At 43.7% G+C, this 22979-nt stretch overlaps 1 protein-coding gene across 10 annotated transcripts in view; it reads left to right on the top strand.

The window, feature by feature from the left end:
• The window catches only part of LOC125461522 (band 4.1-like protein 1), a 279674-nt gene that overhangs the window by 102131 nt on the left and 154564 nt on the right, over positions 1-22979 (top strand). Inside the window, exon 1 of one of the 10 annotated variants that reach the window (XM_048550408.2) lies at positions 524-646. The exons of the other annotated variants lie outside the window; for them this stretch is intronic. The gene's annotated coding sequence lies outside the window, so the exon portion shown is untranslated. Of the gene's footprint in view, positions 1-523; positions 647-22979 lie in introns of those variants that run through there. 10 annotated transcript variants of the gene reach the window in all.

The raw sequence follows: 22979 nt of genomic DNA, 5'->3' as shown, positions 1-22979 counted from the left end.
TCTTTTTGGTCCTTAATATATAACACAGGAATTTTTTTTAAAAATGTTTAAATCTGGTATCAATTTCTAGCTCAAGGTGTGTGTTTTGTTTTGGAAAAAAACTTTTCCAAAAACCTAGCGAATGTTTATTAATGATGTGCTTACACTAATAAGCAACTTTTACAATAGGTTCAGTAGGCAAAGCTGCAGTTTATTTTCATAATCCTGTTTCACAGTTCTCTCTGTCAACATTTAAATTATGTTTGCACAAGTTTGTTCATTTGCAGCTTCTGATTATATAGCCTTTGTCTTTGTGAAAACACTTGCATTTAGAGTGTTTCTCAGTACACCTTGCATATTATGTTTCATTTTCTCATCTAATCCATATTTCTGCAGTCACACCAGTTTTTTTTTTAATATGACATTGCTCAGTAATTGGACATGGTGTAGAGTTGCTCAACCAGTTAGTACAGTATAGCTCCTCCCATTCACTTCAGTGTTTGTAGTTTCAAGAGATGCTATGGGTTGAGGCATCTGGTACGGGCACCGCCTATTAAATTAATTTTTGACGAACAGAAATATTCCGGAGTTAATAGAAATTCAAAGGGTTGTCCTCATTTTTTTTTGAGTTGAGCTATATGTGAATATCGAGTCCTGGAGAAGTCATGTAAGTGCTGTTTCATTTGTACCACTGCCAGCCTTTAAAAGCTTTTCTTCAAAATTTAGTCCCATCACTGCTGAGTTTGGATCTTGCTAGCACTTGGCCCTTCAGGTTCCTGGCGGTGTCAGGGAGGGGTGGTGGGTGACAGCTGGAGGAATTAATTCTTACTCATGTAAATTTTAACCAGAAATTTAAACCAAGGAATGTGCTCTCGTCTTTGTATCACTGTTTTATTTTGGAACAAACGTTACAGTGAGTAATGTTGCAGCGGATGACACAAATTTACCCAACATAGTCTGATAGCTGAAATTTCTGCAATCTCCAAACCTGTCCCTTTCATTTTGTTTACTGCATTTCCAGCATGAAGCATTCCAGTGTAGTAGTTCTGTAGAAGTGTCGCATTATACACAGTGTCACATTTTCTTTGCTTCCTCAGTTTGTGTATTTCGAGCTTTTCACAGTCATTGTTGATATAAAGAGTTACTAAAACATTGGTCAGCAAAGCCCAGGAGGCCAGCTTGAATCTAGGTTTCTAATTAATAAAACCTACCTGCAGAATTCAAGAGTAATATTACTGTCTCCCTTTTTATTTGCTCTTTTCAGAATGATACTTTCCTATAAACTATGATTCTTTTTGGCAGAGCTTTTTTCTGACTGATGTGATAATATTACATATTGTTAAACCTTTCTCTTTATCAGACTGAACTAAGATTTTTGTGAACATGTCCATTTATTTTGTCATCTTAAAGTCACTCAGAATTGGCTACATGTGTATATATAAGTGGGTGTTACAGCCATAGCTGAGATTGTATTTGCAAGTTGTCAGAAAAGATTTGTTACTTTCATTGTGATGTAAATTGATGTGAATCTTTACTTACTAACTTAGCCTCCCAAAAAAGTAGGTATAAAGAAGAATACACATGTTAACTCATAATAAAATGAACGATTGTTTCAGACATACCCATGCCAGGAACAGATATATCTTCCCATTGAATAAATTTGCATTCTTCCTGTTTTCACATGAGTTTGTGTAGCTGTGTTGTTAAGATGTGTTTTAATTACAAGAAATACAAATGTGACTCTTTTTAGTTCTGAGTTTTCAGTTATGCGCTAAGACATCCCGTTTTAGAATTTTAGCAAGTCAAGCCTGTAATGTGTTATTGGTGGAAAGTATTTTGACTTTATATTTGATGGAGGTTGGCTTGCGAAAACTCAGACTGTACAACAGTAAATGGGGCTGTTCTTTGAAATTCTGCTGCCGTCTTTGGCTGAAGGTCTTTTGACCATGGATGTAGTAATATATCACGGTGATGAGAATGCAATTTTTCAAACAAAATAAGAAACAGAATATATTGGTAACACTCCAGATTGGGAAACGTCTATGGAGAGGAAAGAGTTCGTGGGGTAATTCTAGGCATTTTCTTGTCAGGAACTCCTCATCCTGATGATTTTTGGACTGCATCCACTTCCAAAAAGTAAAAGTGCGGTTCTGCTGTTTAAATTTGCCAAATCCTCCGTGTTCCCAATTATTTGGAATACCCAGTTGCTGCTTCACACTCCTGTCTTGTAAATATTGGGACCAGCCTCTCTGATTCACTCATTCGCACTTTCCCGTAGCAAAAGTATACAACAATGTGTTTACAATGCCACCTTTTTATTAATTTGTGTAAAGCTAGTGTGCATGTGGTCTGTGTTTCACATTTGCAAGAGTCTCAGGTAAAGAGAAAAACAGGCAGTCACTTGAAGCTGTTTTGTTTCTGATCTGAAGCAGAGGAAATTTAAAAACCTTCCCAATTTCTTTCAGTGTGAACATTGGCTGTTGTTGGAATGTACTTTAGGGGCATGAGGTACATGACACTGATTCAGTGTGAGCAGCACCATGCAAGACCAGCTGGTCGTCTTAAAATTTTGCAATAACACAACTCGCATTATATTCTGGCAATATTTTAGTAAGTTTATTTGGGCAACTGTGATTAAAAAGATGGCCAGGTTTCTTTTTAAGAAAGAGAGTGGTTAAACGGCACGTGAGGGAGAATTTTACCAGGGATTTGAGCCTCTGGTGTAGGATATCAGAATGATATATAATAAACAAACCTGTTTAGAAATCGATTGAAATAGGTCTTTTCATAAGTAAATGATGCCGTTGTAACTCTGTTTAGCATACAGTGGTATACACGATTATTAATGTATTCAATAATGCTGACTCCTTCTTTGAATGCTGCATTTCTCTTGACATTTGCTCAAGATTCCAAACGTTCTCCAAGCCTTAGGTGCTATTTTAATCAGTTAAAAATAACAAGCAGAATCTGTAAAGAAAATGTAGAGGAATCCAGCTTTTATGTTTCTGGCAATTTAGTACTGTTAACTCAGGAATATTTTTGTCAAGATGACCAAAAGCCATTTCAGTGTTGACATGCGAGAAGTGTTTAGAATTTCACAGTTTTCCAAATCTTACCTAGTGCTGAGTTTTCACCCTGTGAATTAATAAATATTTCTGTAAATGGCAGTGAATGTTGGATCAGTTAATAATTTTGAGTGAGATCCATCAATTTTAGTTAACCAATGATATTGACGGGTATGAGCCAAAGATTGGGCATATAGGTGTGAGTCCCATGAGCTCATTGAGTGGCCTATGTTCTGAAAACCAAATGCCTAGAAACATTCCAAGATCTGTGAGAAAGGGAGCATGTTAAGCACTTGCATATCACATTAACAATCATTGTAACATTCTAACTAATTGCAATGTTATGACTCTTCTGTCCCTTTTTTTAAACAAAATGAATGTTTTGATTGAGCATGGATGGTTTTACACGAGCTGACTACTTCTTCATGTTTATTGGCACCTGTTCCCTTGATCCCCTGCCAATTTTCTCCTCTGAATGTTTTGATTCCTCGTTGGTATATGCTTCCTTGACAGTTGATCTCTACTGTACCCCTTCTAAGCAGCTGTATTGATGACTGAAACTTTTGTGCTGAGTGTCAAGGAGCTACTTAGCAACGTATAAGGGTACATTTACAGCTGAGCCAAAAGGGTTGCTGGATAACAGCACTGAGTGCAGTCTGATGTTCTAGTCGCTCTCTGGATAACATGAGACACCAGGGAATATTGACATGTGTTTTATATGAAGAATTGTCCAGGAGAGTATTTGGTGTTCATGGGATCTGTGTGTCATTGGTGGGACTAACATTTATTGCCTTACAGGAGGTGCTGGTGGGCTGCCGCAGTCCATATGATGTAGGTACATCCATGTTCCTTTTGGGGAACTCCATGATGTTTGATCTGGCGAAGGGGAAGGAATGACAGTATAGAATAGGGTTTCACCACTTTAGTTAAAGATTAATATTCTGTGTGCAGAATCCTTTATTCCTTCAGGAATCACAGCTGATTGACTAATCATACCAAATGTGGAACTCTGCCTTTTGGTAACGAATACTATTTGATGCTGTGTGTCAGGCCCTCCTAGCTCACAGCAAACCAATTAACAAAAAAACTTTGCCTCCTTTGGCCTGGATCCCATCTGTTACCAGTGAAAGCTGCTGAGATTAGAATAGAAATAGTTCACCACGGTTAAAATGTCTTACATTTTCAGATAGCCCCTCTGGTAGTAGGTGGCTTTCCAGTTCTTGAAATTAGGCAACTTAAAATATTATAGAGAGGAGGAGTATAATGTGGTTCAAACACCCCATACCATATACTTAAGCCAACTGGGATGGGTGGGGTAGATTGGGAATTGTGGAAGTGGTGGTTAAAATTGTCTGTCGTGATTCAACCTCTTCAGCATTTTTTCATTTATTTGCTGACATTAACACAATTGATTGCAATCGATTATTTGCGATGTACACCTTTTGCAGACTACAGTTAGCATTGTCACTATTGTTCATTCTTCATATGAAAGAAAACAACCCAAATATCTTAGATAATAAAATGTGAGGCTGGATGAACACAGCAGGCCAAGCAGCATCTCAGGAGCACAAAAGCTGACGTTTCGGGCCTAGACCCTTCATCAGAGAGGGGGATGGGGGGAGGGAACTGGAATAAATAGGGAGAGAGGGGGAGGCGGACCGAAGATGGAGAGTAAAGAAGATAGGTGGAGAGGGTGTAGGTGGGGAGGTAGGGAGGGGATAGGTCAGTCCAGGGAAGACGGACAGGTCAAGGAGGTGGGATGAGGTTAGTAGGTAGCTGGGGGTGCGGCTTGGGGTGGGAGGAAGGGATGGGTGAGAGGAAGAACCGGTTAGGGAGGCAGAGACAGGTTGGACTGGTTTTGGGATGCAGTGGGTGGGGGGGAAGAGCTGGGCTGGTTGTGTGGTGCAGTGGGGGGAGGGGATGAACTGGGCTGGTTTAGGGATGCAGTGGGGGAAGGGAAGATTTTGAAACTGGTGAAGTCCACATTGATACCATATGGCTGCAGGGTTCCCAGGCGGAATATGAGTTGCTGTTCCTGCAACCTTCGGGTGGCATCATTGTGGCAGTGCAGGAGGCCCATGATGGACATGTCATCAAGAGAATACATCGCCGAGGCCAGACGCCAACTCTCCGACACCACCTCCTACCGCCTCCTCGATCATGACCCCACACCCGAGCACCAAACCATCATCTCCAACACCATTCATGACCTCATCACCTCAGGGGACCTCCCACCCACAGCCTCCAACCTCATTGTTCCCCAACCCCGCAGGGCCCGTCTCTATCTGCTTCCCAAAATCCACAAACCTGCCTGCCCTGGTCGACCCATCGTCTCAGCCTGCTCCTGCCCCACTGAACTCATCTCCACCTATCTGGACTCCATTTTCTCCCCTTTGGTCCAGGAACTCCCCACCTATGTCCGTGACACCACCCACGCCCTCCAGGACTTCCAATTCCCTGGCCCCCAACACCTCATATTCACCATGGACGTCCAGTCCCTGTACACCTGCATTCCGCATGGAGATGGCCTCAAGGCCCTCCGCTTCTTCCTGTCCCGCAGGCCCGACCAGGCCCCCTCCACCGATACTCTCATCCGCCTAGCGGAACTCGTCCTCACACTCAACAACTTCTCTTTTGACTCCTCCCACTTCCTACAGACTAAGGGGGTGGCCATGGGCACCCGCATGGGCCCCAGCTATGCCTGCCTCTTTGTAGGTTACGTGGAACAGTCCATCTTCCGCACCTACACAGGCCCCAAACCCCACCTCTTCCTCCGGTACATTGATGACTGTATCGGCGCCGCCTCTTGCTCCCCAGAGGAGCTCGAACAGTTCATCCACTTCACCAACACCTTCCACCCCAACCTTCAGTTCACCTGGGCCATCTCCAGCACATCCCTCACCTTCCTGGACCCCTCAGTCTCCATCTCAGGCAACCAGCTTGTAACTGATGTCCATTTCAAGCCCACCGACTCCCACAGCTACCTAGAATACACCTCCTCCCACCCACCCTCCTGCAAAAATTCCATCCCCTATTCCCAATTCCTCCGCCTCCGCCGCATCTGCTCCCACGACGAGACATTCCACTCCCGCACATCCCAGATGTCCAAGTTCTTTAAGGACCGCAACTTTCCCCCCACGGTGATTGAGAACGCCTTTGACCGCGTCTCCCGCATTTCCCGCGACACATCCCTCACACCCCGCCCCCGCCACAACCGCCCCAAGAGGATCCCCCTCGTTCTCACACACCACCCTACCAACCTCCGGATACAACGCATTATCCTCCGACACTTCCGCCATTTACAATCCGACCCCACCACCCAAGACATTTTTCCATCCCCACCCCTGTCTGCTTTCCGGAGAGACCACTCTCTCCGTGACTCCCTTGTTCGCTCCACACTGCCCTCCAACCCCACCACACCCGGCACCTTCCCCTGCAACCGCAGGAAATGCTACACTTGTCCCCACACCTCCTCCCTCACCCCCATCCCAGGCCCCAAGATGACATTCCACATTAAGCAGAGGTTCACCTGCACATCTGCCAATGTGGTATACTGCATCCACTGTACCCAGTGCGGCCTCCTCTACATTGGGGAAACCAAGCGGAGGCTTGGGGACCGCTTTGCAGAACACCTCCGCTCAGTTCGCAACAAACAACTGCACCTCCCAGTCGCAAACCATTTCCACTCCCCCTCCCATTCTCTTGATGACATGTCCATCATGGGCCTCCTGCACTGCCACAATGATGCCACCCGAAGGTTGCAGGAACAGCAACTCATATTCCGCCTGGGAACCCTGCAGCCATATGGTATCAATGTGGACTTCACCAGTTTCAAAATCTTCCCTTCCCCCACTGCATCCCTAAACCAGCCCAGTTCATCCCCTCCCCCCACTGCACCACACAACCAGCCCAGCTCTTCCCCCCCACCCACTGCATCCCAAAACCAGTCCAACCTGTCTCTGCCTCCCTAACCGGTTCTTCCTCTCACCCATCCCTTCCTCCCACCCCAAGCCGCACCCCCAGCTACCTACTAACCTCATCCCACCTCCTTGACCTGTCCGTCTTCCCTGGACTGACCTATCCCCTCCCTACCTCCCCACCTACACCCTCTCCACCTATCTTCTTTACTCTCCATCTTCGGTCCGCCTCCCCCTCTCTCCCTATTTATTCCAGTTCCCTCCCCCCATCCCCCTCTCTGATGAAGGGTCTAGGCCCGAAACGTCAGCTTTTGTGCTCCTGAGATGCTGCTTGGCCTGCTGTGTTCATCCAGCCTCACATTTTATTATCTTGGAATCTCCAGCATCTGCAGTTCCCATTATCTCTGATACTATTTTAACCCAAATATCTTCTCTGTTTTTACAGTTAAGGTATTTGAAGACAAATGAGACCTATAAATGTCTGGAATGAACAAGCACAGAGTAAATAGTGAAATCGAGAGAAAACAGGTTGGCAATTTCGATTGTTTAAATGAAGCTTCCACATCAGGTAGTGTTGAACATTAGCAATCTGATAGCCCTGTTAGAAAGAGCTGCCTTTAGGGATAATTTCTCACTTTCCTTTCTTATCTTGGAATGAGTTAGCACTTTGACGTAGCACTGTTTCAGCATAGTCTTCAACAGGCTGTAAATCTCTCATTGACCAGCATGGAGAAAACATAAATAATTTCAACATACATTGTAATTCTGTCCTGTAACTTCCAACGCCTCAAACCTCATCTCATTAGGAGCTGCATCAAAAAAAACCTTTTTTAAGAAAGGATATCATTGCTCACTTTTACAGTGGGGGAAGCCGTCTGAGTGGTTTGTGCAGAATCCTCGTTGTCTTTTCTTCCTTCTTCATCTTCCCCTCATGGTCCACCCTCCATTTCCCTGCTAGCCAAGAGTTGGAAGGCACTTGGTTGCATCTCAGCGATGAGCTGAATGGCCAAGTCAAGACTTCCCTCCATCCTTATTGAGCTGGCAGATTATTAGCCAGGATTTGCATGCACTGAGATGCCTGGTGTGCAGAAGGTTCCGGGAGGTGACCACCCTTTCCATATTTGTAAACAACAAGTCAGAGACTTGTATGGAGACCAATTTTGTTAATTGCCTCTGGAAATGTTGACAGTACTTTGTTTCCTGCAGGATGGTTCTCCTTCCTGTCGGCTTGTTTCAGTACTTGCATCCAGCTGAGGAGAGTTTGAACAATCCTATGTTTTCTCTCAGAGCAGCTTCATAGTTATCCGTGCCTCCAACCCCTGCTCACTTGTGGTGATTGGCTCAACATTGATAACTCAATTACCTATCCTGTAGGCTGCACAGACATTTGTGTTTCTGAGCTGGTGCAAAGTATGGCATGAGTCACATGATGGTGCTTCCTCATCATGTGACTCTCACTTCATGAGTCTTCCTTCTGTCCCAGGGCTATCAGTTGAGTGATGCTGTGGGAAATTTAGAGGCAAGAATTAGGGCTGAATGGTTGAGAAAATTTAAAGCTAACAAAGTGTGGATCATACTTCCGTGGCTGCTGACGACCTGTCAACACAAATGAATGCTATGTACAATGGGTCTGTGTGATATTTAATCCTGTCACCAGGTAGCTGGAAGAGCCTCATCTCCAGTAGATGTGCATTCTGAAACTCTGCTTCTCTCCACTGTGTCGTACTGCACAGCAGTCAGGAGTAACTACAACTGGAGGACCACCCCAGTTCTCTCACTCCTGGCGTTTTGCATTGTCTAGAGCATGGAGGGAAAGCAGGGGGCAGACAGAGATGTGGAATACGTTGGTCAGATAGAACAACAACATCGATGAAGGATGGGCGTGGAAAAACAATAAATGTCAATGGTGTCTGTTTATATTTTGCTCGAAGATGCCTTGAGAGAAAGAAAGCATTGGGTGGATCTGCAAGATATTTAAATCTCAAGTGCCCTGCACAGGAGAAGAGTGAGCAATTTATATTGCGGAGTGGGGGTTGGCATTTGAATGAGCATATTGCTCACCTTTTCCTGCACTGATAAGATTATTGAATATCTTTCTGCACTACATCCACGCAAGTGAGGGACCACACCTGCTTGTCTTTAACATGGTCTCCAGGGTGCTTGGCAGAACCGGGCCTTCCCTCTCTTTTGGGATGCTATCACACAAAGTCTTTGTTGCTAATTATAGATTGCTGCTATCCTGCCCTTGCCAGGGTCCCTTTTAAGTGCTGAGTCTTCAACAATTAGGTGCAGATCCTTATTGCACCTGCATATTACATTGGCTGTTTTTTGGAAAGCCGATTCAGAAAACTGGGATGCCGATGCTGTGACTGACCAAGAGCCGTGGAAAATTCGCTCCATGAATTTTATGATATCAACCTGGCCGCCTCCGCTTCAAGTGTGTTTGAATCGTAAAGTGCAGATCAAAACAATATTTAAAAAGTAGATTTCCAGGTTTTGCTCCTTGGGGCTTGTCAAAGCTTTCTAGTGGGAAAGGGGCCATGTGAAAAATATGAAACCACATCCCAAAGGATGTAAGCACTTGTATGCCAATATTCTAAGAGTCTATTATGTGTCTTTATTGGCTTATGAGAAAATGACTTCTGTAACTTGGGAATAGATGGTTACATATTAGTAACAACTTTTGCATACCTAATACTATTTTTTTTAGGTAAGGAGTCTTGGATGTACTTTTTAATATTTTCAAGGTCCACTGAAATGTGTTAATATCCCCTGTGAACCCTAAGCTGGAATTAAGTTTGTAAAAAGCTTCTTAATAAGAAATGTCTGACCAGGAGTCTGGTTGCGCTGTATCATAATATTCGCTATTGATTCAAGTTGACGGCATGTGTCACATTAGATCCTTGTACAGCAATGACTGTGGGCAAGATGTCATCAGATAAAATTGTTTTGGAAAATGAAGTTAAAGTCTGTAGTCATTTCCATTGGTCAATATTAGTGAAAAATAATAGTGTGGATGTAAATAATCAAACCGCATTCCACTCTCAGTGGGTTTTTCTCCTAACCAATATCGAACTGGAGAAAATCTCTCTCAGCATCTCTTAACAGCTAGTAAGTGGAGAGAAAAAGCAGGTTTATTTGGAAAAGAGTTTGCATTGCAGATCACACGTCAAATAATTTGCAAGATAACGAAGTGTGGGGCTGGATGAACACAGCAGACCAAGCAGCATCTTAGGAGCATAAAAGCTGACGTTTCGGGTCTGGGCCTTTCATCAGAAAAGGCCCAAAACATCAGCTTTTGTGCTCCTCAGATGCTGCTTGGCCTACTGTGTTCATCCAGCTCCACACTTTGTTATCTTGGATTCTCCAGCTTCTGCGGTTCTCATTATCTCAAATAATTTGCAGATGTTTTTCCTAATAAACTGTACAGAGATGATATTATACGTTTCTGGAGCAGATAGGACTTGAACCTAGACCTCCTGATCTGTGGTACGGGTACAACCACTGCGCCACAAAAGCCTGCAATACTTTGATAACTTGATTTTTAAACAGAAAAGGCATCAAACAATAGATTAAGGAGGGATCTGTGTGTTGACAAGCAAAGACAAAAAGTTAAACGACTTTACACAAAAGAAGATCATATAAGTTTCTAAAGGAAAGATTGACAAAAGTGTTGACACTGGTTGGTTTACAATAGGAGTCCAACCGTCTTTTTATTTTTGCGGTTTTTGTGGTATCTTCTCCTAATGTCCATCTTTCTGATTTTAATTTAAATAGAGCCATACAGCACCAGAACAGATCCTTCGGTCAAACTCGTCCATGCTAACCAAGTTTCCCAAACTAAACTAGTCCCACTTGTCTGTGGTTGGCCCATTTCCTTCAAAACCTTTCCTCTACATGGACCTGACCAAAATGTTTTTTAAAAGTTGTAACAGGACCTGTATTCACTTCCTCTGGCACTTCATTCCACATACAAACCACCCTCTGTGTGGAAAAAGTTGCCCCTCAGGTCCTTTTTAAAATCTTTGTCCCCTCTCCTTTAAAAATGCCCCCGAGTTTTGAACTCTCCAACCCAAGGGAAAAGATATTTGCTATTCACCTTAACTATGCCTGTCATGATTCTATAAACCCCTGTAAGGTCACCAGTCAACCCCCCACCCTCCAGTGGGAAAATATACTGCCATTGAGGGACACATCTGGGGCTGGGTGCTAAAATGGTAATCAGCAGGAGACTGCCTTGCCCATGTTTGACCTGATGGCATGAGACTTTACAGGGTCTGGAACCAATGTTCAGAACTCCCAGGGTAATTTCTTCCCAACTGCATACAGCACTGTGCCACCATTTCTGCTGGATCTGTCCATCTGGTGAGATAGGACATACCCAGTGATTGTGTTGTCTAAGGCAATTTATGTAAAATACAGTTCTGTGAATATAACAATGTTAGCTGTTACTGTACTGGTCTGTGGGACTGCTGTCCCAGTTTTGGAACAGATGCTGAGGTGTTAGTTAAAAGGACTTTGCGTGGTTGGAGGGGCTGCCGTTGTTGTTTCTGGTATGCAGTTTGATGTCAGGCAGTTCTTTAATTTTCATTCCTTCTATCAAAGTTTGTCACAGATTCATACAATTCCATGACTTGCTCGCTGTTTCACAGGGCAGTTGTTTCAGACCCACAAAAATGTGGTTTAATTACATGGCCTGGCCAGACCAGATCAAGATGGCAGATTGCCTAACCTATAGAACACGCGTTTTCTTTTAAGTGATCATCACTTGATTGCAGTTAAGCTTGCTTCGAATTTGAGATTTTACTGAATTCAAATCTCCTCATCTGCCATGGTGGGTTTCAGTCTAATCTCGCTAGGACATTAGTCTGGAGCTCTGGAATACTGACTCACTAACATACACTAACATTACACCACACTACTGCCTCCCCATCTGTGAGGTAACTCAACTTGTGGTTATCACTTTATAAGCCTCCCTGATATACTCTGGCATAGCATTCCTCTGACAAACACAAATTTCTCTGCACAGACTCCTTACTTTCCAGCCTCAAATGTACATCTGAGGACAGCGAGCACCACATTCACTTGCAGCTTGTTGTTCTGTCTTTTGAATTCCTCACAGTCATTGACGCCCTTAAATATATACCCTCCATCATCAACACTCTCTGTTAACAACTCACACTACCAACTGTTTGCCTTCTCTCAGTGCAGGATAAGAGATCCTTTCCTGAAAGTGAGGCGGAGAACTGGGATGGTGATGCAGCCATGACCACACTGGAGGAAGAAGCCCTGTAGTTTGGCAGCGTAGCAGCAAAAACTCAGGTGTTGTTTGTTTCTGATTTGCAGCATCTGCAGTTCAATCAGTTTTTATTTTGTCAAAATGAACGTTGGTTTAGAGGGAATATTCTGAAGATCACTAAAAGCTTTGTCATTGAGATGGATTTTAACGCGTTTTAAAGGAGTGTGGGAGGAGAAGAAGTGGAGAAGTTTTGGGAGAAAATTTCAGAGCTTTAGACTAAACCAGCCAAAGATCTGGCAGTACAAAGAGGGAAATAATCTCAAGCATGATTGTGTTGAGTTTGATTTCAATACTGAGGTCAAAAGTGGTTTTAAACAACAACTACGGCACAGATGTCAGGAAATGCTTTGTCATAAAGAAGAAAGACTTGTACTCAAATAGCATTTTCCACAACCACAAAGTACTTTACAGCCAATTATGTACTTTCTGAACTGTTATCATTTATGTGCTATAGGATGTAAACAGTCCCCGGGTTTGGAAATGGGGCCAAAATGAGGAGTTATTTAAGCGACACTTAAAAGCTGCAACAAGGAGATCTCAGATAATAAAATGTGAGGCTGGATGAACACAGCAGGCCCAGCAGCATCTCAGGAGCACAAAAGCTGATGTTTTGGGCCTAGACCCTTCATCAGAGAGGGGCATGGGGTGAGGGTTCTGGAATAAATAGGGAGGGGGGGAGGCGGACCGAAGATGGAGAGAAAAGAAGATAGGTGGACCCCACCTATGCTCTCCTCTCCACCTATCTTCTTTTCTCTCCATCTTTGGTCTGCCTCTCTCCCCCCCCCCACCCCGCCATTTATTCCAGAACCCTCTCCCTATCCCCCTCTCTGATGAAGGGTCTAGGCCCGAAACGTCAGCTTTTGTGCTCCTGAGATGCTGCTGGGCCTGCTGTGTTCATCCAGCCTCACATTTTATTATCTTGGATTCTCCAGCATCTGCAGTTCCCATTATCACTGATACAAGGAGATCTCAACCTGGATATTGTAGATGTGCAAGATGGGAGGCTGGTGTACACACTAGCAGCTTTGTTGGTATCGGATGCATTTGATGTCTCTATATGTGCATTTGCCAATAAGAGATACCTTTACCACCCCATACTCAAATTCATAAGCGTCTAACTATATCATGTTCTGTATAGAAAGAATTTTGCCTTGATTTGAAACAGTAAGGAAATATACCAGAATGTTTGTTGCCACGGTTGGTATTGTTGTTATTAGTAACTGCTACCAATTTCTAACATACATAAACTCACTACAGAAATGAGAGATTTAATAGGGAATGCATCCTTTTACTGTTAGAATTGTGAGCAGATAGATAGTTTATTATCTTTCCAAATTTGATGGGCAGGCATGGTGTAATATTTCAGCTGTTTGCAATGGATAAGGCATACCTGAAAATTCATGTAAAAGTAGAACAGCAGTTACATTTCTTCAAAATCCCACAATAATTACAAGATGTGATCACATCTTTGCATTGACTCAGCTGTGGTCATTGGGTTCACCTCCTGAAATGAGTTTCCTGATTTGGACCAGATTAACAGCCCCAATCAAGGAACCCTGGCTGACAGATAAGAACAGAAGTGTTAGACGTCCTGTTCACTTTGAAAGCTGGCTCTCAGGAAGCTGGACCAGTGTCAAGTACCATGCACATGTAGATAGAGGGTGACTTAGTGACAGGTTACCGGCCTCTCTGAAGTTATTTCGGGTTCCGTCATCGGTTTAGATAATGTCATTTGAAACTTGCAGTTGAGATTGCTGGGAGCTAGATAATTGAATTCTGCTAGAGTTCACATGTGGAAAACTGCAGACAATTGTATCACTGTGTGTGCAGGAGCTTTGAGGAACAGTACTTAGCCTGAATAATTAAACCATCTTGCCCTACGTTCTTTTAAAAGTGCAAAATTTTCACACTCCTGAAATCAGATGTTGATATTAGCAGTATGAAATAGAGGAAGGAGATGTGATGGAGAGTGTGGTGTTGCTGTTTCCTTAGTACTGCTTTTGCAGTTAGCAAGTCTCCACATTTGAGTTATGCTTTGAATTTATGTGTACCACTTGGAGACTTTGTCCTAACATGTACTGACTTGTTTTCTCACTGTGGGACTGAATTAATTGACAGTTCTACTGATATCTCCACAACTTTATCATCTGATGCCAAAAATTTTCAGTAATGTTTTTAGACTTTGCACAATGTGATGTTTTCGGAGCTAAAGGCACAGTATGTTTTGCAATTTGTTTTTAACTTAATGTTAGAATATTAATGACATTAATTACACCCTTTTTTTTCAGACTGTCTTTTGATGATATTAGAACTTATACCATGGGTGTTTTTTTTTCAGATTTTTGTGGTTTATCAAGCCATGGCAGGTTTATGCATAGGGCTAGTCTATTTTGGTCAATACTCTAATGAATTCAGCTTCACTACTTTAGACTTTTTTCAAAGTGGCGGAAAAGAGGAAACTATATTTAATTTATATATCTTGTATATGTGCTGAACCTGTTGCTCACTTGGTAGCAGCAAGTTTTTGTATAAATGACGGATAATGAAATGCGAGGTGGTTCAGCTTCAGTGAGTAACTAGAGCAGCAGCTCTTCCCAGCAGTGTGGTTTTATTGAACTGTGCAGTAGGATTATCATAAATATCTTTTATTTCCATTATCAGAAGTGGATTTATGTAGTGTAGAGCTTCCAAAACAGTTAGTTTTACAACCCATTCATGAAATGGATTCTAAACAAGGAAGCTGTCATTGTTGTCCTTGTTGTTTCTAAATATTTGCCACATGTCATAGGCCTCTCAGTTGGTGGAAAAAATTGACAACCATAAACTGCACATTCCCAAGGATTATACAGGGACAAAAACAGGCAGTTGAATATAAAGAATTTTATTTCAAAATGTGGGTGCATGTCTGAAAATGACTAACCTTTTTTTCTTGCTCATTTGAGGTGAGAGTGACTGCTCTTGACATCAAGGCAACATTTGACTAAGAATGGAATCAAGGAGCCTGAACAAAACTGGTGTCAGTGGGAATCAGGATAAACTATCCCTTGGTTGGAGTTGTACTTGACACCAGGGAAGATGGTTGTCATTGTTGGAGATCAGTTTACGTCAATCCACTACTTCAGGGAAGTGCCCTCAGCCTAATCAACCTCAGATGCTTCATCAATGAGCTTCCCTCCATGTTGAAGTCAGAGTAAGGAATAATCGCTAATGATTGCACAGTGCTAAACAACTTCTGTGGCTCCTTGGTTATTAAGGGCTGATAAGTGACAAGTAACATGTGCACCATACAAGTAACTAAAAACTGACCTTGGCCATCCGTATAAATAGTGTGGCAGAAGAAGCAGGTTAGAAATTCTGCAGTGAGTAACTGCTGCCTGTTTCCCCAGTGTCTGTTCGCCACCTACAAGGCACAAGTCAGAGGTATGTTAGAGAAGTCTCCCATTGCCTGGGTGAGTGTAGCTCCAGCAATATTCAAAGCTTTACCCCACCCAGGACAACATAGCCCCACTCGATTGACACCGTATCCCTTCACCACTGACACAATGACAGCAATGTGTACCAATGTACAAGCTGCACTGCAGTAATTCACCTAGTCTCCTTTGACAGCATCTTCCAAAGCCATGACCTCTACCACCTAGATGGCCAAGGGCAGCAGATGCATGGAACACCATCACTTTGCATGTTTTGCTTGAAACCACATACCATTATGACTTGAAACTATGTTGTTGTTTCCTCACTGTCACTGGATCAGAAGTTTTAATCTCCCTTCCTAACAGAACTGTGGGGTGTCCCTCCACCTGATAGATTGTAGTAGTTCAAGATGGCAGCTTACTGCTGTCTTTTCCAGGCAACTAGCAAGGCCACTAAATGCTGATTCACCACTGATGCCATTTGCCAAAAGTAAATAGTTATTTTTTCTTTGAAAGTGAAATCTAGTAGATGAACCTGTAATGATTTGTAAAAAGGTCAGCCAGCTGGACCACACTGAATATGAGATCCCTGATTGGAACTATTAATCTGGTCTAATTAGGAGCCCTGGCTGACAGGTTTAAAAAGGAAAAAAGGAGTGTCACAGGCTGTGCCAGAGTCAAGGACATTCCATGGGTAAATAATGGGTGACTTGGTGATGGGATACTGACCTCAGTAGAATTACTTCAGAACTGACTGCACAAATTGAGGTAAAGGACATTATCTCGTAGCCAATACAGGAGTATGATTAAAAGGAGATCAAAACTGGGAAATTAACTTTCAGGGCTACTTGATCTTTTGGAGATACAGGAGGGATGGAAAAGGTGGTGGGTTAGCACGATCAATAAAAGGGGAAAAGAGGACCGTTGTGAAAGACGATCTAGTCTAGGATGGTGTAGTGTTCATTTGGGCAGAGGTTTTTAAAAGAAACAGCAAGGGAAAGAATACATTTGACAAAAAGAATTGACATTGAAAGAAGACTGCAAGAAGAATCTTGTATGGATCCTCAAACGGTAGCCACACTGTCAGGAGGGTGATAGATCTTGGGCAACACAGTGGCTCACTGGTTAGTACTGATGCCTCACAGTGCCAGGGACTCTGGTTCAATTCTACCCTCAGGCAACTGTGTGTGAAGTTTGCACATTCTCCCCATGTCTATGTGGATTTCCTCTGGGTGTTCCAGTTTCCTCTCACAGATCAAAGATATGTGGCTTAGGTGGATTGGCCGTGCTAGATTGCCCATCGCGTCCAGGGATGTGTAGGTTAGGTGGGTTAGCCATGGGAAATGTAGGATTACAGGGATTGGGTGATGGGAGGTGAGTCTCGGTGGGACGTGAGTCTGGGTAGGACGCTGTTTGGAGAGTCAGAGTGGACTTGTTGGACTGAATGACCACACTTGGGATTCTCTGGTTCTATGATCAACAAAGGTAGGATTGAGTTAACCAAATTTGAGAAAGTTAGTTATGATAACAAATTCATAAAGTGCTTTCGGGATAATTTCGGAATATGTCATGGAGCCAACCAGCAAGCAGTTTTAACTCCGAATACAAGATCACCTTAGAAATTGTGATCGTAACGTGATTAAATTTAATGCTTTTTTAACTCACATGTGGGACTTGGGTATTGCTGGTTGGCCAGCATTTATTGCCCACCCTTAGCTCACCTCCACCTTCTCAAGGGCAGCTGCATTCTTGAACTGCTCTAGTCCATATGTTGTAGGTTGATCCACAATGACCTGAAGGATGGAATCGCAGTAATTTGACCCAGTGACAGTAAAGGAAAAGTGACATAAGATGGTGAGTGGCTTAAAGGGAAACTTGTAGGTAGTGGTGTTCCCAAGTATCTGCTGCCCTTGACCTTTTACATAGAAGTGGTCATGGGTTTGGAAGGTGCTGTGTGAAGATCTTTGGTGAATTTCTGCAGTGCACCTTGTAGATAATACACACTGCTGCTACTGAATGACAGTGGTGGAGGATGTGGATGAGGTGCCAAAAGTGGGTTGCAATGTCCTGGATGGTGTCAAGCTTTTGAGCGTTATTGGGCCAGTGCTTATTCAGGCAAATAGGGTTGATTTCCATCACACTCCTGACTTGTGCCTTATACATGGTGAACAATCTTTAGGTTGTCAAGAGGTGAATTACTTGCCGCAGTATTCCTAGCCTCTGACCCACTCTTGAAGCCACTGTGTGTATGTGGTGCATCTAGTTGAGTTTCTGATCAGTAGTAAATCCCATGATGTTGATAGTGGGGGATTCAGTGATGGTAACAACATTGAATATCAAGGAGCAGTAGCTATATTGTCTCTAATTGGGAATGGTCATTGCCTGGCATTTGTGTGGTACGATGTCACTTGCCACCTGTCAGCAAAAGCCCAGATATTACCCTATCTTGATGCATTTGAACATGGACTGCTTCAGTATCTGAGGAGTCATGAATGGTGCTGAACATTGTGCGATCATCAGTGAACATCCCCACTTCTGACCTTTACGATGGAGAGCAGGTCATTGATGAAGCAACTGAAGATGGTTGTGCCTAGGATGCTACCCTGAGGAGCACCTACAGAGATCTCCTGGAGCTAAGATGACTGAGCTCCCCCCAACCGTGACCATCTTGTTGTGTGCAACCGGTTGAAAGTTTGCTCCACGCCCCCCCAACACAATATCCACTGATTCAGGTTTTGCTAGGGCTCCTTAATGCCAGCCGCAGATGATTGTGACCTTGATGTCAAGGGCTGCTACTCTCTCCTCACCTCTGAAATTGAGCTCTTTTGTCCATTTTGAACCAAGTCTGTAAAGAAGTCAGGAGCTAAGTGGCCCTGAGGGAACTCAAACTGGGCATCACTGAGCAGATTATTGCGAACGGGATCTGTTTGATAGCACTGTTGATGACACCTTCCATCACTTTACTGATGATTGAAAGTATACTGATAGGACAGGAATTGGCTGGGTTGGATTTGTCCTTTTTTTTGGTATAAAGGACATACCCGTGCAACTCATGTAGATGCCAGTGTTGTAACTATACTGCAACAGCGTGGCTAGGGGAGTGGCACGTTCTGGACCGCACATCTTTAGTACTGTTGTCGAACGTTGTCAGGCCCTATAGCTTTTGCACAACCCATTGCTTCCAACAATTTCTTTATATCACATGGAGTGAATCAAATTGGCTGAAAACTGGTGTCTGTGTTGGTGGGGACTACTGGTGGAGGCTGAGATGGATCGTCCACTTGGCACTTCTGGCTGAAAATTGTTGCAAATGCTTAAGCCTAATCTGTGCACTGATGTTTTGGGGTTTTCCCGCCATTGACGATGGGATGGAAACTCCTCCAGTGAGTTGTTTAATTGTCCACTGCTATTCGTGACTGTGTGTCGCAGGACAGCAGAGCTTGGATTGGATCAGTTGGTTGTGTGGGGTTGCTTTGCTGTGTCTATCACTTGCTGCTTATGCTGTTTGGCAAGTTGCCCTGTTTACTGGTTTCACCAAGTTGACACCTAATTTTTAAATCTGCCTGGTGCTGCTCTTGGCCCCTCCTGCACTCTCCATTGAACCAGGGTTGATGATGGTTGAATGGGAAAACGCCGATCCATGAGGTTGCAGGTTATGCTGGAGTACAGTACTCCTGTTGTTGATGGTCCAAAGCGCCTCATGGTTTGCCTAGTCTTGGATTGCTAGATTTGTTTGAAGTCTGTCCTGTTTTGCACAGTGATTGTGCCACACAGCACAATGGAGAATATTCTTGGTGTGAAGGTGGGACTTCATCTCCAGAAGGATTGTGCAGTGGTCACTGTTACCGATACTGTCATGGACAGATGCATCTGCATCTGGCACATTGGTAAGGAAGAGGTCAAGTAAGTTCTTCGCTCTCTCTTCCGAGATCCCTCATCACATGCAGAACCAGTCCAGCACTTAGGTCCTTGAGCTTGTTGGATCCTAAATCAATAGTGCTACTGTTGAGCTGTTCTTGACAGTAGACATTGAAATTCCTCAGAGTAGATTTTGTGCCCTTACCCCAACCTCAGTGCTTCCTCCAAGTGGTGTTCAACATGGCAGAGTACTCATTCGTCAGCTGAAGGAGGATGGTACATGGTAGGCAGCAACAGATTTTGTTGCCCATGTTCAACCTGAAGGCATGAGATTTCATGGGGTCCAGAGTCAATGTTTGGATCCTCAGGGCAACTCCTTCCTGTTTGTACACCACTGTACTGCCCCCTCTGCTGGGACTGTCCTGCCAGTTGGACTGGGCAGATCCAGGGATGGTCATGCTGATGTCGGGGGTATTTTCTGAAAGATAAGATTCCTTAAGTATGACTGTCAGGCTGTTGCTTGGCTAATCTGAGAGACAGTGCTCCCAATTTTGGCACTAGCCCCCTGATGTTATTTGGGAGGACTTTGTAGGGCTGACAGCACTGTTTCTGCTTCTGCTTTTGCTTTTTCCACTGTGTTCTTCGATGCCAGGTGATTGTCTTGGGGCAGGGGTGGATAGATCCTGTGAGGAGGAAAGATCCTAAGTGAAGGAGAAACTGACCATAGCTAACGAGCTAAGTGTTTTTTTTAAGGAGGGTATTAATTTGAAAGAAAAATCAGAAAAGTAGGGAACTATCGGGAAACCTAGCTGAAAAGGAACATCATCCCTGCGTCTGCTTTATGAAGTGCACAGTTGGTGAATCCTGGCGAGTTGATGAGTCTTGCCTGTTACCTGGGAAACTCTCTCTCAATAAGCTTCATGAGATTTGGCCTTGTAGCAGTTATCACAGGAGGTGAAAATCAGTGATAGTCCCAAAGAATGGGATAAATTCAAAATCCCTCATAGGTGAACAAAAATGATAAGTAAGACAGGAAAAAAAAACTACAAGGACAAACTAGTGAGGAATATTAAAAACAAACTGACAAGAAGAGCTACTTTAAATGTATGAAAAGGAAGAGCGAGGTCCAAGTGAACATAAGTCTGTGAGAAAATGACCCAAAGAGGATGATTATGAAGAACAAGAAAATAGCACAGGAGTAAAGCAGATACTTTGTGTCAGACTTTGCATTAACAGGGGAAGAACTAAGTTCCATCACCATCGATAAAGAAGTAGCATTAGACAAACTAATGGGATTAAATGCAAATAAGTCCCCTAGGCCTGATTGCTTGCATCCTAGGATCCTAAAAGATGCAGCTACTGAGGCAGTCATTGCATTGGCTGTAATTTTCCAAAAATGATTGGATTGTGGAGAGGTAACAGAGGATTGGAAAACTGATAATGTGAGATGACTATTCAAAAAGGGAGGCAAAAAGCAGATAACTATAGGCTGATTAACTTAACATGCATTGTTGGAAAAGGATTGTAATCAATCATTAAAGACTGAATAATGGAACATTTTGAAAATCATAACATAATCAGACAGAGTTGGCATGGCTTCCTGAAAGGTAAATTGTGTCTGACTGATTTATTTGAATATTTATTGAATTTTTTTCATGCAAGTCGCAACCAGAATGGATAGAGGGAACCAATAGATGTGTTGCATTTGGACTTCCCGAAAGCACTTGACCTCAGAAAAGTTTAAGCCATAAGATAAAAGCCCATGATGTTGGAGGTAGTGTATTGGCAAGGATAGAGAGTTGGCTAATGGGCAGGAAACAGCAATTGGGGTTAAGGGAGTCTCCGCTTCTTCCTGGAGCAAAGGCCAGCACTGTCCCCACCCATCCCGCCCTCTTCTACTTGTCTGAGCTCGTCCTCACCCTGAACAACTTCTTTAAACTCCTCTCATTTTCTTCAGCTCACACCAGAGTTATGCCTGTCTCTCTGTGGGGCACATGGAACATTCTTTGTTGCAATCCTACTCCAGACCCCTGCAACAACTGTTTCTCCACTATATCAATATTATCGGTGCTGCTTCCTTCTCTCAACCGGAATCGGAAAAGTTAATTAATTTCACTTCCAATTTCTAAACTGCCTTCATTTTCACCTGGTCTATCTCTGACTCCTCCCTTCCCTTCCTTGACGTCTGTTTCCATTTCTGGAGATAGACTGAGCACTAATATCCAGTAGAAGCCTACCGACTCCCACAGCTATCTGGATTGAACGTCCTTGCACCCTGCTCACTGTTTAAAAACTCCATTCCATTCTCCTGGTTCCTTTGTCTCCATCACATGTTCCAATGAGGCCAACTTCAACAAGGGAGCCTTGGAAATGTCCACTTTCTTCATCAGCCAAGGACTCCCCAGCACCATCGTTGACACGGCCATCAACTGGGTCCAACCCCATCATCCGCACTTCTGCCCTCACCCCTTCTCTCCCCTCCTTTAACAGCAATAGGGTTCACCCTGTTCTTAACCTAGAACCCCACGGGCATCCACATCCACAAGGTTATGAGCAGCCATTTCTGCCGCCTTCAGTAAGATGCCACTACTAGTCATATTCCCCTCCCCTCCCTTGTCCACCTTCTGCAGGGACTGTTCCCTCCAGGACACCCTAGTCCACTTTTCCTTCACTCCCGTCATCCCTGCACCCTCCCTTGCGACCACTGAAGGTATAACACCTGCCCATTTACCTCCTCCCTCCTCAGTGTTCAAGGGCCCAACATACCTTCCAGGTGAAGCAACACTTTACCTACACTTCCCACCATCTAGTCTACTGCATTCACTGCTCACAACATGGTCTTCTGTACACTGGGGAAATGAAATGTAGACTTGATGACCACTTTATAGAACATCTATGTTCTGTTTCTGTAAAAGACCCTGAGCTTCCATTTGCCTGCACTTTAACACTGTATTCTGTTGCCTGGCCAACATCTCCATCTCTGGCTTGCTGCAGTGTTCCAGTGAAACTCCACATTAGCTGGAGGAACAACTCCTCACTAAACACTTGGGAACCCTGCAGCCCTCCAGACTTAATATTGAGTTCAATAATTTTATAGCCTGAGCCCTGCCATCTCCTAGTCCCCAAACCCCCACACGCCAGGCCTTGTTATCACATAGCCTGCCGTTACACACTACCTATTGTGAGCCACAAATAGTCTCCGTTAACAACTATTCACCCTCCTAGCTAGATCGTTATCCACTCTTTTGATTGCCCAACTGCTCTTCTGTCCCTTTTGGGTTCTATTCCCACCTATGGTTTACTCCTTATTTCTCTCTCTCCCCCCCCCCCCCACCCCCATCTTCTGCATATAAACTATCAGTTCTGAGGAAGGGTCACCAGATCTGAAACGTTTCTCTTCAGAAGTGCTGCCAGGCCCACTGAGCCTTTCCAGCAGTCTCTGATTGACAGC

The sequence above is a fragment of the Stegostoma tigrinum genome, chromosome 19, assembly GCF_030684315.1.
Source record: "Stegostoma tigrinum isolate sSteTig4 chromosome 19, sSteTig4.hap1, whole genome shotgun sequence".
Lineage (NCBI taxonomy): Eukaryota > Metazoa > Chordata > Chondrichthyes > Orectolobiformes > Stegostomatidae > Stegostoma > Stegostoma tigrinum.
This window is presented reverse-complemented; position numbering and strand designations above follow the sequence as displayed.